We start from the raw sequence: 18427 nt of genomic DNA, 5'->3' as shown, positions 1-18427 counted from the left end.
CTCGGTTTTTAGCCAAAAATGTTAAAAGTCCCAAGTTTTGGATTTTGGCTATTTGGGCATCTTTAACACCACAATCAAAGGGACTAGAGGGGCACAGCTTGGGTTTTCAGGACTCATTCAGGTTGAGTTCAGGTGTGGGATCCTTTTATGTCCCTGGGGCTCTGATCAGGAAGCCTGCAAACTAGCCTTTGGGGTTGCACTTTTAGTACTGGTTTCATGTGAGGAAACAGATTTCAAACCACAGGGCAGACATCTGAGGATTCAAGACAAGCTCCAGACACTAAAGCAGTCCTTCCAGGTGCAACAAAGCAGTCTTGTGGAGTATAAAGCAGGCCACACCAGCATGCAGTACTCTGAGAGTCCTTCAGTAGGCCCAGAAAGTGAACTGAAGAGTTGGACTGTGTTTTTTATACCTGGTATCTTCTTTGAAGTAGGGGAACTTTCTACAAGTTGTTCTTTGAAGTGCTTGGAATTTCCTGACTCTCCTGCCCTGGCTCCAAGCTGGTAGCATGGACAATGAAATGATGACAAACCCTTTGTGTGAAAGAAAAGCATAGCCCATTCAGTTGGAAGAGGGGCTGTACCCAGCTCCACCCCGTCATCCTTCTAGTTGATGGATTATCCAGCACACCTAATCCCTCTATTTATCAGCTGTATGGGAGGAATAAACAAAGTCCAGCTGTAAGCTATGACGAGTCATGCAACCCTAGACAAGCTGCAAGCACCAAATAGCAAGGGGAGGAAAATGCCAACTTTCTAAAAGTGGTATTTTCAGAGTTGTAATTTAAAATCCAACTTTACTATTAAAGAGGATTTTCATTACAATATCATATATAGAAAACATGAAAATGCTTATGTGTCCTCAAACAAAAGATAGCACTTGTAAATGTAATAAGGCCACCCAATGTTATCCTAGGGGATAGGTTGTCTCCGTAGTAGTGAAAAATGAATGTAGGTATTTTTTACTACCAGGACATGTAATACCTAAAAGTACATGTCCAACATTTTAATTACAAAGTACCCTCCACTATGGGCTATCTTGGGCCAACCTTTAGGGCGGCTTATATGAAATAAAAGAGGAGCTTAAGACCTGGCAAGGGGGTTATATTTCCAGGTCGAATTGACAGCTTAAAACTACATTCAGGTTGCAATGGCATACATGGAACATGTTTTAAGTGGCTACATAAGTGGGTGGCACAATAAGTGCGGCAGGCCCACTAGTAGCATTTAATTTACAGGCCCTGGATATATGGCATACCACCCTATAAGGGACCAATAAGTAAATTAAAGTATGTCAATTAGGTGCAAGCGAGTTTTACCATGTTTAGTCCTAAGGCCAACAACAATGAATTTCAGCAAAAATTTAGAGAAAAAGGCAACATGTTTGGGGGGAAGGCCACCCTAAGGCTGACAGATCTGACAACACTTCGTCAAATTTGTGACAGAGAACCCTTTCTGCCACACTCTAAATCAAGCCTTTGGTATTTAGCTTTGCCGATCCAGTACCTTATATACTGGCTGAATTATGACACCATCAATGACAAAATATCACCTTTAATTAGTATGGATGAAGCCTTTATTTTGAAGACTGATTTTGCCTTGCCAGTATGAGAGGGAGAAGACTACCAATATTTCCGCCTTACCATGTCACCTTTGGGCTCTCTCATTTTTTGGGTGCTGTGAAGGGATGAGATTTTGGTCAAGTGCATAGATCACGGATACCTAGATATAGGAACCTATGTTTGAAAATGAAGAATTTATTGTATTTGCATCAGCATGGGATAATTTTGTTCTGAAATCAGTACAGTTTCTCATATTATACAGGATAACCTGCTTGGCTAGACTGACAAGGAAGATGTTCCTGACCCAACCTGTAAGGTACAGTTTATGAAGAATTTATGTCAATATCATAAAGGAGTTGTGTATTTTCTGTCCGTTTAACAGGACAATACACCATAAGGCCTACTGTTAAAAGATAAGTATGGAGAAGATTATGTTATAGATTTTTTTTTAAACTGAATGGCACACACCCTGCCGTTACTTCCGTTATTTGAAAGTTGTACCGAGTAATGGCAGATTTAAATTAATGCAATTTAGCATGTCAGTTAGGAGATACTTCACCCCTGTGGTGTTACACAATGCATATCATGCTTGTGGAGCCTTCTGTCCAAAATATGAGAAGAGAAAAACAGAATTCGTTAATATGGTGTAGTCATGCTCCATTGTTGAACAGTTCTTGGAAATGGTGGTGGCCCGAGTACATGAGAAGATTGGACTTCTGGGCCTTCATGCTATCAAATGTATGTTAAAGATACATTTGAAATTTGCAGTGCTGTACCTGCTTTTGTCTAAACATATGATTGCCATACATCATCTGTGTCTAAATGATGTACAGATTGTTTATGGATTAAAGAAATTGCTGAATGGTGCTTGGTTATGAAGATGCATATGTCATGCACCGCAAGTGATATGAACCTACGTAAAGATTTGCATAAATGGTGAGAACTATCACATGACAGCTGCATCTTTGTGATAGGTTACTACAGTGGACTGTTGTGACAGTTGGTGCTGTTGCCACTGCTTAAGTCCCCCCTCATCCTGCCGCAGTTTTTCCCACCTTGCTCCCCCCATGCCTGTTCCCCCCGGAGCTACTTAATGGCGGTTGCTACGTGACACCATTGAGCAGGACCCTCCAGCTCCCCCGGCACTGTTGCTCAGCGCTACATAGCACCTGCAGTACAGTGCCTCAGCTGCCTCTGTTTTGATGCTGCTGCCTACTTCAGACCCTCCCTGCACTCTTCCCACTTTTTTCTTTTCTTTTGTTCCTGGTTTCCCCCTTCTATGCCCCCATTCAGGCCCCCACATCCTGCTGCTGTTTTTCCTGCCTTTGTCCCTCCGCCTCCCTGCACCCTGCCCTCCTATGACCTACATAAATGCGGTTGCTGCCCAACCCCATTGAGGAGGCCCCTCCAGCTCCCTTGGTACTGCTGATAGGCCCTGCATGGCATCTACAGCACAGTGCCTCTGATGTCTCTGCCCCTGGTTTGCTGCTGCTGCCAACTTGAGGCCAACCACTCTCCCTGCACTCTTCCCGCTTTTTTATTTTATTTTTTTTCTGTTTCCCACTTGTTTGCCCCTGCTCAGGCCCCGTGTCCTGCCACCATTTTCCTGCCTTGCTTCCCCTGCACCACCTGAGCCCCGCACACCAGGACCTACTTAAAGGCAGTCTGCATAGCGGGTGCACAAAAGGCAAGCCCGTCTGTACCCATCCACACCTGGACCGCACCCATCACCAGGACCCCTGGATCTGCAACCTGGCACTGGTACTCCTCTGACGAGATCAAGAACTTCGGCCCTAAGACTCTACACTCCAGCTGCGGCACCGCATCATCTCCAGCCAAAAAGGGCCCCTTCTCCTGCCTCAACTGCCATGTCTCCTGCAATGTTGGAACCACCACAACCTCCAACCAGCAAACCCCAAGCCACATACCTCAACTCCACTGTGTACTACTCAACTTAAGACTTCTCTGCAAGCATGTCATAGAAATCTGGGACACCATCACCACCCTCGCATGGCCTTCGTCCACAAGGACTCCCTCCATTGCACTGCCTCGGACGACGACACAACACCGATCATGGAGCACCTCAGCTTCCAAATCAAACCCGATGGCATAATGACCATCAGAGGAGCCCTCGCCTACAGTCCCTCTGGCCCTGCCAAAGCATCTGCAACTCCATGCCATACTTCATTGCCCTCTTGGCTAGCGACTCCAACCACTACATCTACCTGGGGATTCTGCACTTCCACCTGGAAGACCCAGACAAGGCCAACTCTGCATCACTCCTCGAAAACATGAGCATCATCGGCCTCTCTCAGCTGGTCACCACCCCCACACACTACACAGGACACACACTAGACCCCATTGTCTCCTCCAGCGACAGAGCCAAGTTCTCCCACACCTCTGAGGTAATATGGACTGACTATAACATCGTCAACTTCACCATCGAGCGACTACCTGGAGCACCTATAATCTCCCATCCTCCCCTGCCACAACTGGAGAAAAGTCACTGAAACATCCTGCATGGCTGCCATCAAAGAATCTAGTCTCGTCCCTGCAGATACCCTTGAACGCCGTGTGCAAAACTTCTCCAACTGGATCTCCTCAGCTGTTGACACCATCACCCCGCTGAAGAAAACCACCAGCAGCAAGTCCACCGTGCAAATCAAATAGTTCACCCCAGAACTTCTGACCCTCAAACAACATTGCAAAAAATTAGAAAGACACTGGTGCTCCAACAGGACCCCTGTTGACCACAACTCCTTCCGGGCCACCTTCCAAAAATACCACCACCAACTCAGAGATCAAGAAAGAAGCACTCACCTCCCGCATCGAGGCATGCACCAACCACACCAAAGAACTCTTCAGCATCGTTCTCCTGCCCCACCACCATAGAGAAAATGATTCATCCCTCCCAAGCTCTCTGTGACATGCTATCGGACTACTTTCACCAAAAGATCACTGACATCTACAGCAATATCGACCACCAACCAACCGACCTCAACCACCACCGCACCTTATCCCACCACTCTCCCATAGGATCACCAAATAGAAGCAGCTAATCACCGAAGACTCCATTTCCATTATGAACTCTATCCACTCCGAATCCCTCACAGACCTGTGCCTGCACCACTTCTACAACCTAGGAGGAGAATCAATCGTAGCCCCCTTCACAGAACTCCTCAACACCTACATCACCACAACCACTGTCCCTGGTGCCTGGAAGCACACCAAAGTCAGGCCCCTCCTGATGGAACCCTCAAGCGACCCCAGCTAGCTCAAAAACTACTGCCCCATCCCGCTCCTCCCATTCCCCGCCAAAGTCTTGGAAAAGGCCATCAACCGCCAGCTCGCGGACTACCTGGAACACAACATGCTCGACCCATGTCAATCCAGCTTCTGGTCCAATCACAGCACCAAAACCAACTTGATCGAAGCTACGGACAACATTGGGTGTCTCCTCAACCTAGGGGCAACATCAGTCCTCATCATCCTTGACTTTTCAGCAGTCTTCAACACTGTCTCACACCTCACTCCCATCACCAAACTCCACAGCATTGGTGTCCAATACTATGCACTCAACTAGATCTCCTCTTTCCTCTCTGGCTGAACACAGAGGATCCTCCTCCCTCCCTACATCTCTGCACCCAAAAGGCATCATATGTAGTGTTCCCCAGGGCTCCTCCCTCAGCCCCACTCTTTTCAATATCTACATGATTCCACTGCAGACATCACACTCACCCACAGACTCAACATCTTCTCCTACGTTGAAGACACCCAGCTTGTCCTACCCCTCACAGACAGGACCACCACCACACAAACTAACTTCCAAAACACTATGACCGTCATCACCGCCTGGATGAGGACCAACTGCCTCAAGCTAAATTTAGACAAAACAGAGATTCTCATCTTTGGCAACAAGCCCTCACCCTGGGATAACACGTGGTGGCCGGCTGCCCTTGGTCTCACACCCACACCCACCGACAAGGTACATAATCTCGGGAACATCCCAGGTACCCAACTGACCATGAAGCAACAGACCAACACGGTCTTCTCTGCCTGCTTCCACATCCTCTGCATGCTCCAAGATCTTCCAATGGATCCCCATCCCTACCAGCAAAACAGTAATTTAGGCCCTCATCTTCAGCCGTAACTACGACAATGCATTCTATGCCGGAGCCACAAAACAGCTCATGAACAACCTCCAGACCATCCAAAATATGGCAGAAAGACTCGTCATCGACCTTCCAAGAGGAAGCAGCATCAACCTCTACTGGCTTCCCGTACAACAAAGATGCCTCTTCAAGTTCCTAACACATGCATACAAGGCCCTCCACAACTTCAGACCAGCCTACATCATCAACCGCCTCACCTTCCACTAACCAACCAGAGACCTCTGCTCAGCCTCCCTTGCGAGGCCCACATCCCATGCATCTGACGCAAATGTTACAGAGGTCGCTCCTTCTCCCAACTCGCTGCCAGATCCTGGAATGACCTCCCCCTCCACCTGCACACCCCCCTTCCCTGAAGGACTTCAGAAAGCAGCTCAAGACTTGGCTCTTCACCTGCCAGCACCAGTCAGACCAGGCCTGCAGCACCATCCAGCGCCTAGAGACCCCCTGGGGTGACAAGCTTGCGCTATAGAAGACCCTGTGATTGATTGATTGATATAAAAGTTACTTTACTAATTAATTTAAAGCTGTTATGTACTGTTTCTAAGCTTGATGACATAGTGGAAAACATATATTGGCTATATATTGTCAATAATCCCCAAAACAGATAACTGAGATCCACTTTTGTACACTGTTTTGCGGTATCCCTTTCTTTTACCTCTATTTCTATTTTCCTTTACATAAAATAATTTTTAACCTGACTATGGATCCTCAATTATTTTCCTGTTTGTGTCTTGTTACATAACAATGGGCCAGATGTAGCAAAGGGTTTGTGCCTCGCAAACAGCGAAAATCGCCGTTTGCGAGGCGCAAAAGCCTCTTTGCTATTCAGAAATGCATATTGCGAGTCGGGACCGACTCGCAATATGCATTTCAGAATCGCAAATAGGAAGGGGTGTTCCCTTCCTATTTGCGATTCGGAGTGGAAGGCAATTCCATTTGCGACCGCATATGCGGTCGCAAATGGAGTCGCAGTTACCATCCACTTGAAGTGGATGGTAACCCACTCGCAAATTGGAAGGGGTCCCCATGGGACCCCTTCCACTTTGTGAATGGACACACAAATATTTTTTCAGGGCAGGGAGTGGTCCAAGGGACCACTCCCTGCCCTGAAAAAATACCGAAACTAAAGGTTTACATTTTTTTTTTAAGTGTAGCTCGTTTTCCTTTAAGGAAAACGGGCTACACTTAAAAAAAAAAAAAAACTGCTTTATTTAAAGCAGTCACGAACATGGAGGTCTGCTGACGACAGCAGGCCTCCATGTTTGCGAGTGCCTAGACTCGCTATGGGGCCGCAATTAGCGACCCACCTCATGAATATTAATGAGGTGGGTCATTGCGACCCCATTACGAGTCGCAGTCGGTGTCTGAGACACCGTACTGCATACCAATTTGCGAGTTGCAAATTGCGAGTCGCAGGGACTCGCAATTTGCAAGTCGCAAATTGGCGTTTTGCTACATCTGGCCCAATATTGTGTAATTGGCTGTTATTTTGTAGCTATTGCATGTCACCTCAGTTTTGGCCTACGACTATGTTCAGACCACATGTATACACCATTCAAATAGAATGGCTTTCAGCCTTGCATCCAATATCATCAGTGAATTGTGTTACTCAGAAAACTCACAGCACATTAAGCATCTGAGATGTTGAAAATTATTCAGATGCAAAGTAACGGAAAAGGGTGACATGAAACAAAAACTCATTCTAAGATGGTGCATGGTATAGAGAGACTCCTCTAACTCCTCCAAGGAACTCCTTGGAGATGCCAAAGAAAGGACATGCAGTAATACATGCACCACAACCCACACCTCTCCATGACCCATTCAAAGCACAGCAGGAGCAAAGTATAGGCCTTGATGCCTCACATTACCATCTGAACCCAAACTCAAACACATGCATTATTGATCTATGGAGAGGACCTGTATTCTGTGTGATCAGTCCTATAGTCTTCAGTGAATCTGCACAACTTGGACAAACATGAAGCTGTCCACTGCTGGGGATGTCATTAGACTACATTTACTCCTCAAAGCAGATCATTTTTGCATGCTGTTTCTTGGATGTCTGGACTGTAAAGGGTGCAACTATGGTCCCATAGGTGGCCTCAAAGTTCCTGTAACATGTGAGTCTTAAAGTGTCCCTCACCTGAGTACCTCCCACTCCATCTCAGAACGGATCTTAGCATGAAATGGACAGACCTCACTGTTGCTACCTGATGTCCACGGTAGGACACAGAAAGCTCCTGCACTTGGCAGTTGATTGCCTTGATAGTGATTTGTGCCCCCTCTATCATGACCAACACCTTTTTTGTGGTGCCTCAGCTAGTCTTCCCATGAATTGCTGAAGATGGCATGGTCATCCTCGTGGGCCACACTGAACTGTTCCATCCCAAATAGGACATAGCTAATCATTCTTCGGTCCAAAGGTCAAGACCATAAACTGATAGACTGAAGTATACAAAACAGTGATGTATGGAATGCTTGAATTAACCTCAGCCACTGGTAATTACTCAGGGCTGTACCCCAGTCCACATTATTTTGCACACCATGCACCTCAGATTAAACTCAGCCATAAGCAAATCAGTTTTGACCCTCCTGCAATAGTGAAACTACTGAAATGCCAGGCCAGGTCCTCCCTGAACCACAATGCAAGCGACCCAAGACTGCTTTTGCCCTTATTAGTGCTCATCAGTCAGGTATAGCTTGTTTCCAGTGGCATGAGTAGGGTATGTGATAGTAAAGGATTTTTAGGGTCCAAGGTTTGGTAAGGGTAATGGGAAGTAAGGAATGTTTAAGTTTTTAGGGCTCAGTAAGGGGATTTAGGGTTCAGAGATGGGTAAGAGTTAGGGGTAGTGAGGGGTTCAGGGGTTCTGGGATGAGTAAGGGTAAGAGTTAGAAAGGCTTTTTAGGGTCTGGGAATGGGTAGGGGCAAAGGACAGTCAGGATTAGAAAGGCTTCAGAGATGAGTGGGGTTAATAATTTTTTTGGTTGCAGGGGTGTAGGGATGTGTAAGGGTAATGGTTACTAAGGGCTAGATTTATGTTGGTCTTGCGCCATTCCAACACCACATTAACGTAATTTTTTTACACTAATGTGGAGTTGGAAGGCGAAAAACGCTGCACCATATTTACCACTTTTCAACCCTTTACACCACATTATGCCTGCGCCAGGAATAATGAATGCAAGAGGGGCGTTCTAGCGCTAGGGGGGGCCATAAAAAGGGCACAAAGGAATCTATCAGATTCCTTTGCACCATTTTTATTTGCAGAGCACCAGACTAGCGTAAAAAATTATGACGCTGGTCTGGTACGATATTTATGGCGCTACCATGGTGATGTTAGGGTGCACTAAGGGGAGCAGGAAAAATGGTTCTGCACTGAGTGCAGCACCACTTTTCATAAATCTGACCCTAAGTGTTTTTTAGGTTACAGGGGTGGGTAGGATTATGGCTAGTAAGGGATTTTAGTGTTCAGGATGGGGAAGGGTAAGAGGTGGAAAAGGGTTTTTAGAGTTCAGGGACAAGTATGAGTAAAGGGATTTTAGATGAGGGTGGACTGGGAATCCAAAGCAGCCACAGAAAGTTTTGAGAGACCAGCCCCCACAGGGTACATAGCGGGCCAGCCTGGATCCTACAACATATTTTTGATTATATATTCAATTGTATTAGTTTTTAAAGCAAAGTAAATGATGGAGCACCAGGATATGGCAACCTTTATTACGCTCTTCAGTGATCCCCTCACCATCACCCTCTAACAGTGCCTCTTATCTCTCCATAACTGTCAGTCACATGTATTTCATTTGTTTTATAGCACCTCTCTTACCAGCATGGGGTGTTGGAGTACTTTTCATCACTCCAGACACATTCAGAGACAATAAATCATATGTGTGGGTAAATCACTGTATAGATAATGTTATATAAGACAAAAGGGGCTACAAGGTCTAGCATTCATGTGTCATCCATATCGGTAGGAATTTTGTTAGAGTGCTTGGTCTGGAGAAGCACAGACTCAGGATTCAGAACGTAACACAGTGGTTAGGGTTGACTTTACTAATAACAATTTATTTCTACCGAAACAAACCGATTTTAGCAAAATTAGGATAATCAAAGACTGGGAAAAAAATAACGTTCTAACCTGTACCATGCAGCTTGCATGCAGCTCTTTGATGTTCACTGTGCAAGTTTGTGATTACAACTTATGAACTGCACAGTTAAAAAAGGATCTCTATGACAAAATCATTATCCCACTGCGCTATGCACATAAAATACTGTTCCATAATCTGGAAGTACATGTTCTTTGCAGCAGGCATATTAACCCTCTGCACTACCTTAGATGAGTTAAAACTGCTACAAAACAAAACTCTGATAACTCTCCATCAGGTACATTAATCACTAGAGTTATCTTGGCAATTTTATTGTTGCATGAAAAGTGTAGGGTATACAAGGAACTCTGCAGTGCTTTTTAAACTGCTGCACTGGTGCAAAACCAGCCCCCCCCCCAGTAACAAAAGCGACCCCCACCCTTCTAGCCTCCCGGGGAAGTTCCCGATGCCCAGTACGGCATAAAGATTCTTAGAGAGCACCGGAAGGCCATCCAAAGAGTCATTACTTGAGAACATGACCATCTATATTAATCATTTTCTCTTCCCATTAGTGCTTATGTTACTCTCATATTGTAGGGAGAGCACTGACTTCCTCACCAAGGTACAAGGTATCAAGTGGGAGCAGGCATACATTATGTTTACAGTGGATATTAATTCATTGTGTACATGTATCAAACATGACTTTTCTATAAAGGCTTGTGATCACTTCTTGAAAACTAGACCTGTCAACTTGCATGATCATAATAAGATATTACCTATGATCAGGTATTGTCTGATGAAGAACATCTTTTTGTTTGATGGTGTCTACTATAGACAGCTGACTGTATCTGCAATGGAAACCTGCTTTACCCCCAGCTTTGCAAATTTGCAAATGGGCTGGTGTGAGAAGCAGTAGGTGTCGAGGGGTCCTAATGAAGAATACACCAAGCACATTATTATCTGGACTGAAAATATTGAAGATTTGTTTCTGATTTGGGATGGCTGCATAGAGAAGGCCAAACAGTTTACTGAAATTCTGGACCATAATCAATGTGGTCTAAGATTCATCTTGAAGATGAGCCTAACTGAAGTTGAGTTTCTAGGTGTGAGGACTGAGATTGGGAAGGGCATTGTAACCACAAGCCTTCATAGAAAGGAAGAGGCAGATAATAGAGTGCTATGCTTTAGCAGCCCCCACCCTGGAACTTTGATAAGCAGCATCCCTAAAAAGGAGATCTTAAAGGCAGTACTACTGCTGTAGATGCCAAGGAGAGGTCACACAGTGTAGGGTGATTCAAAAGAAGAGGCTATTCAAACAATGTTCTTAGGGTGGCAAGTCCAAAGTCTGCCCGAATAGACAGAAATGATGTACTGTACCCCAACCAAAAGACAGATGAGAGCAATGGGACCACACAGAATAACTCCATTGAGCTAATATCTACTGTCACTAAAAAGCACCAGAAGATTAAAACTCTACTAGCAAAGATTGAAATATTCTGAGAAAGAATAATATAATTGACCCAGATGTGGGGACCAAACCTTTTATCATGTGTAGGTAAGGGAGATTATTAGGAGATGTTCTGACCCACGGTTACTTCTCAACCTACCCATTTACAATTGGGGTACTCCATTTAGGGCTACAACAAATGTGTGAGATACAAGACATGTAAATACTCCACCAAGGTAAAGGAATATATCTTATATATAGCTAGAAGAAGTTTCTGTGACAAATTTCTTACCTGTACAATAGACAGACATTCTTACCTGTACTACAGACAGACAGTATATGTCATTATTTATCCCTTTGAATAAAAATATATGTGGGTAGCACACCCTTCCCAAATAAAAAAGGTGTATTTGGAGCACTTAACTTAAGAGCTATTGCATATGTAGACACCATTTACCGAGTGACTAACATTTTGATCACAAATACCAGAGAAATGTTTCTAAATTAATATTCTTTGGAATTGACAGAGTCGAGAATAACACACAGGGTGGTAACCAGTTAAAACAGTGTGACAACTGGAGTACAATAATGACCTACATACCAAACATCCAACTGGGCTCAAAAAGGATAAAGAGCTAGAAGTGCAAGCGGGTTGAACTGGTTAGATGGCGATATCCTGCCCCTGAACTTTGTCATTCTGTATATGTCTGAATAAAGTGACGTGTATCGTATGTTGTTGCATAATACTCGAGTCTGTGTCATGGATCCATTGCTTTATATAATAACTTTTATTAAACAAAGCAGAAATTCACTGAAAAGAACTACAATTAAAGTGACATTTATAAACCAAAAAACACTACAATTCACTAGCTAAAGTTCTGTGAACTAAATATACCTGCACCCCTCTGATCTCAAATATTACATCACTCATGACGTGTAAAATTACATCTCTGAGGAGTACCCTCATTCTGGCACTGTGAAGAAGCTCAGAACTGGCTCAAAAGTTCAGATCCCTCTTTTATACAATAGTTCTGGACAGGAGATACTAAACCACTGTCTAAATTACAGAAACTAGTTCAAGGTGGTTCCATTACCTTGCCCAGAAGCCTTTCTCCCCCTAACATTTGAATCTGCTGGTGCACCTCATTTCACACAATTAACAAAATGACACTACTCAGAAAGGACTAATCAGCAATCCTTTGCAAACAAAGGCTACCATAGAATTTGAGGCACACATTATCCATCCATGTACACTTTGGTGTCTACTTTTCCACTTTTTAGCTCTAGAATGCAGGCAATACATCTCCACTGTCTAAGGAGGCTGAATCACTAACTTCATCTTGTGCCATGTCAAACTAGAGGCAATCCAAAATGGATTCACTCAACACATTCACTCAATATATATGCAGGTGTGTGAGCACAAAATATTACTCGAGCTGGTCTGTAGGCATTCTGCTGTCACTTTGTACAGAGAAAAAATGCATGTTTAATGTTATGGGCTCAAAAACAGTATACTGTCACAATCGCCTACAGAGCATATCTTAAACAGAACAGATGGTAGTTTAGTGCCCAGTCCAGCAGCAGTTCTTAACCTGTGGGACGGGGACCCCTGGGAATCTGGGATGCCTATTCAGCAGAGAAACATCACTAGCTAGATATGCAGTCAATGCAACTCTATGCAGTGACCACGCTGCTATTACCACGCATTTGTGTTTACTGTGCATGCGTTTACCATGCATATGAGAGCAGTCCGGATGGAACAGGAAGGAGTAACAATGAGAGGAGAGAGAGGTAAGTGGGGCCAGGTTTGGGGGGGGTGGTTGAGGTAGTTTTTAGGACAGGGTCAGAGGGTCAGGTAGTTTTTAGGACAGGGTGGGGAAGGTTTTAGGGTTCGGGATAGGGGTTGTTTTTAGGACAGGGTAGCTTTTAGGGTTTAGGGCGGGTGGGGGGGGTCAGGGTAGTTTTTAGAACAGGACAGGGTAGGTTTGAGGACATGGCAGGTAGCTTTTAGGGTGGGTAGTTTTTAGGACAGGGTGAGATAGGTTTTAGGACAGGGCAGTGTAGCTTTTAGGGTTTAGGGTGCAGGCAGGGGGTCAGAGTAATTTTTAGGTCTGGGTGGGGTAGGTGTTAGGGTGCAGGGTGGGGTGGGGTAGTTTTTAGGACAGGGGAGGGTAGGTTGTAGGACAGGGCAGGGTAGCTTTTAGGGTGGGGGGTTGGGATAGATTTAGAGCAGGGTAGGGTTTAGGGCGGGGGATCTGGGTAGCTTTTAGGACAGGGTTGGGTCATTTTTAGGAAAGGGTAGGCTTTAGGGTGGGGCAAGGGGTCGGGTAGTTTTTAGGATAGGGCAGGCTAGATTTTAGGGTTTAGGGCAGGGGCTCTCTGTATTTTTTAGGACAGGGCAGTTAGGTTTCAGGACAGGGTAGATTTTAGGGTTTAGAGCAGGGGTCGTAGTCATTTTTATGATAGGATGGGGTAATTTTTAGGACAGGGTAGGCTTTAGGGTTGAGGGCAAGGGTTGGAGTAGTTTTTAGGATAGGGCAGGGTAGGTTTTGGGACAGGGCAAGGTCACTTTTAGGTTTCAGGGCAGGGGTTGGGGTGGTTTTTAGGACAGGGAGGGGTCGTTTTTAGGACAGGGTAGGTTTTATGGTTTAGAGCGGGGGTCAGGGTAGTTTTTAGGGCACGGCGGGGTATGTTTTAGGAAAGGGTAGACTTTCGGGTTTAGGGCAGGGGGAGGGTATTTTTTAGGACCGGGTGGGGTAGGTTTGAGGACAGGGTGGGGTCGTTTTTAGGGTTTATGGCAAAGGCATGGGGTCGGGGTAGTTTTGGTGGAGTATGGTGTCAGGTGTAAGGTGCTGGTGGAGAGCATTTATCAAGCATGTTCCTTTACCAAACACACTTTTACAATGAATTTCATTGTAAATGCATGTATGATAAAGATGTAGTCATTGTAGAGACCGCGTTCTAAAGGCATGCGTGATATACGCATGCATTGTTCTATCATACATCCATTCCGCGGATCTGTGACTGCTTAAAAAAATAAAAAAATTTAACAAAATAATAAAGTGTATATAAATAAAGGAGTAAAATGTAACACTGATTGTTTTTTAACATTCTGTAAGCGTGAAGGAATTTGAAATTGTAGATTAAAAATTAAATTGGTATCCTCAGATTGATTTGTGGGAGCTGTGGAAGTGCATCAAGAATACAGTATGGACGATTAGTGGCTTTAGTTGACTTTAGAAGAGCTCCAACCTTCCAATTAAAATTAAAATATGGATTTTTTTAAATATTTATTTTAGAATTAAATAAAATATTTCATCATTTCAGTATTTGTTTGATAAATGTTTCTGTATTTGTGTGCATTTTTTGCGGTCCAGATCATCAAAATTTCTTAGGCCAGGGTCCTGGACTTCCTTGTAATGACTTGGTGGAGGTTCACAAATGCAATTAATAATTCATTCACTGATAAAATTCAACTGATTTTCAAGTCTGTCGTATGAATCATATACAAAAATTAGGGACGGCGAGTTCTTGTCACCTATCTGTGGGAATCGGAGATATATCAAAAGCAAACTCAGAAACAGGTGGATCATTCTTTGGGTCAGACTGTTGTCGCTGAAAGGTAGGTTTTAAAGCCTGGCTTTAATGTACAACCACATACAAACAACATGTGTGCATGTCTGCGTTTGCCTGTGTTAGTACCTTTCACCCTACGTCTTTTTAGTGACGTTTTTAACAAACGCAACAAAATAATGGTGTCAGTCGCAACTTCTTTGTAGTGATGTTTTTAACAAACTCAACAAAATAAGCAACACCCGGATCCCCACTGAATCATGTCTACTCTCGTTTAGAAAGCCACGGCAATAGCTTTCAAAACAAACAACTCGATGTCTTTTGTTTCCCATGACTTTCAAGGGGAAAGCAATGTTTTCTTTCTCTCTCATTCCTGTTAGAATGCATCATTATATGCCTGTGGGTCAAGACCAGTGTCAAATAAACAATTTTACTGTTATTACATTTTTAAAGGCTGAAACTCCAGATAAAACAACTGTCTCTCACACACAATGAACACCGATCACATGGCATGATTGATGACCGGTTGAAGTAAACTTTGTTTACACAGCTTTAAAGTCAGTGTGGTGTTTAGATTTAGTCATGGCTAAACAAACATGGAACAAAAATACTGCAAAGGTGATGTTTAATTTTTCGAGTAGTCCTTTGCTTCCTTTGCGTGCATTTCAAGCGAATAGCCTGTGTATTCATGCTTGCTTGAAGAATTTGATGTATGAGCTATGAATGCCTAAATAAAACAAGTTCGTATTATAGTGTCATAAATGCAGAGTTGCTTAGCAAAAATGTATTTTATTAATTAGTATTAATGTGCTTTGAGTATTGCATCTGATTATCACATTACTCTCGTCTAAATTTTAACACACTGGCTTGCAGAAATCAGTGCTAGAGTTTCAGAATGCCAACAATTTCTTATAGGGTGAGTGGTTATAAGTGAGTGAGAAAGTCAGGGAGAGAGTAAGTGAGTGAGTCTGTCAAGCAGTCAATGAGTATGAGTGAGTTAATGAGAGAGCTTACGAGTGAGGATGAGGGACTCAGCATGGAGGTGAATGAGTGAGTTTAAGTGTGGTAGGGAGACACAAGTGTGTGAGTGAATGAGTGAGTGAGCAAGCGAGAGGAAGAGTGAATGTATTAGAGAGGAAGTAAATGAAAAAACACTTGAATGAGACAGAGTGAAACAAGCCCGTACCTAGAAAGTGAGGTAATGATTAAGTGAGTGAAGAAAGTGTCATTGGGTAATCCAGACAATGAGTGAGCCTTTATGTAAGCAGGTGAATGAAGAAATGAACAAATGATTGAATGGGTGTATGAATACGATACACAGCAAATTATAATGACATTAAATAAACAAGCATGTGATCTAATATGTCGGTGAGTGAGAATCCGTTGTAGATCCCCCTTATGTTGTACAACTTGAGATTGTCGTAGTTGGACTCTTGCTGTAGGCAAGACTACTGGTTTAGGGATGACAGCACTTTGTTTGTAGGTGACTAGGCCAATCCTAAAACAGGTTGCAACTGTCGGCCCAACCCTCCTGGCTCACAAGCAGTACCTCATAAAAAACCCAAATAGTAAAAGGTGATTTGTGGCAGCCTTTATGCATGGACTCAAGAGTGCGACATCTTAGGGAAGTTGTGGTTAAACGGAGATTACCCTTTTCTCACACGAGCATCAAGTCTCAGTTGCACACAGGCAATGAAGGAGATGCAGGAAAGTTTACAAAAGGTTTTGTTAACAAGACTGCAATCTACTGTAAAATGCATGAGCTGCAATGATTAGGATAATGAACAATGCAAGAAGCCGAATTGTAAAAATGAGAGTCATAAATACAAAGACCCTCACCATCTTGCAACAACACGAGATGTGAGATATCCTTAAAACCCTAGCATGACGAACTTATTCTCTAATATAGACACAGCAAGGTGTGTTAAACCTAATCTGACAGTACCATGTCCACGAGAAGAGCCACTCAACCCTCTGTTACCTTGGATGAGGTCTCTAGATCAGACTCCGTGGGGACACGAATGCTGGGTCTGCATCAAGGTGATGTGTAGCATAGATAGTATTGATGGCATCTTGTAGGAATCCCTCTGATAACATTGTCTGCATGAGATGTATTTATTCAGATCTTGTAGGGCCCCTTACGAAGGTATGTTCCCAAACAATAGATAAGAATGCATGCTTGGGGCCGAAATTATTTAAATAATTCTCTCCAAAAGTACATTATGTTCCTGTCACACAGAAGTGGCAAAGTGACATAATGTGAATACCTACGTCTATCGCTTGACTTTGACACTGACAATGATGCCTTCAGAGAGTGGCACTGATAATGTGAACTCAAACATCTTCCTAACTGTAAACGTAGCAGCCATCTTGGAAGAAATAATTAAATAAATGCACTAAAACAGAGCAGGCTAAGTAGGTTGAAAGTCACTAGGTGATGGAGGCACGTGTTGCAAGCCAGAAGGCTCAGCTAAGCTCCTGATTCCTGTTAAAACTAATTAGGAGTCACTAAAAGGTCTCATGCAACTTATGCATTATTCAGCAAACCAATAAAGTATTCATGTATTCTTTGTTGTTTTATGTACTGTGTATGGCTCAGACATTGCATATTCTGGTGATATATTTTGGAAATGTGCACTCTGTAGTAAACTGCCCTTACGACTCATAGACCTGCCAACTCACACGGCGCCACTGTGTGCCTCACGATATCAGCTCCCTTCATCTGGTCACCCTGTGAGGAGCGGATTTCATTAGGGGTGAAAACAATTAACTGGAAACCCCTATAGTGAACAGGTTTCCAGCTACTTGTTTTGAGGTTTTGTACTGTCAGTGTCCATTACAAGGTGTGAAACCTCCCTAGGACATTGGCAGCAGCCTCAACAGCTTTGTTTTTGTTTTGGCTGGGCAGAAAATGGGGTGAGGGACACTAGCATGAGGGTTTTGTAGTAGGAGGCACTGAGTTTAAAAGTGCCTTGGGTTGTGCTTGGGACTAAGCCCTGCCTCCTTGAAGGCCCCACCCCACACGGTAAAAAACGTTTCAGGGACTGGATTCCATCAGACTCAGTCACACGCAGTCACACAGACCATTCTCAGTTGAGAACAAACTCTGTGAAAAGCTTCATAATTTGTATGTGTGTGACAAACTATTGTGCAACTCTTTTCTCAGGGGGCATATGATGAAGAGATATGCAACGTAAACCCATTGCAGAGCACCTGTTTTCATTTCTGGGGTTTATACTTCAAACATACATAACCAGAACTTTAACTGGGGTAGGTCCTGACAGATCTCAGTAATTCATTCCAGACTTTTAAATAGGTCCTAAATTTAAGTTACTTAACTATACAGGCAGAAACACTGATTGATTTCGCAGCAATGACTGAAGCAACTCTTAAGTTTATCCATGTCAGTGAGACAGTACCTATTGTATTTCTTACAGTTGACTTTTTTGAGGGTTTTTTGTGTTTTTTATTATAGCGTGAACTCCAGTCGTGGCTTGCTGCGTTCACAAGTGGTGGGGGGGTGGTGCACAGGGGTGGGGCATGGGAGTGGGAGGGGGCAAAATGTAATTAAAAAGTGTAAAAAAAATGTACCTGAACTG

Source organism: Pleurodeles waltl, chromosome 9 (assembly GCF_031143425.1).
Source record: "Pleurodeles waltl isolate 20211129_DDA chromosome 9, aPleWal1.hap1.20221129, whole genome shotgun sequence".
NCBI lineage: Eukaryota > Metazoa > Chordata > Amphibia > Caudata > Salamandridae > Pleurodeles > Pleurodeles waltl.
The sequence above is the reverse complement of the archived record's forward strand: the minus strand, read 5'-3'. Positions refer to the sequence as shown.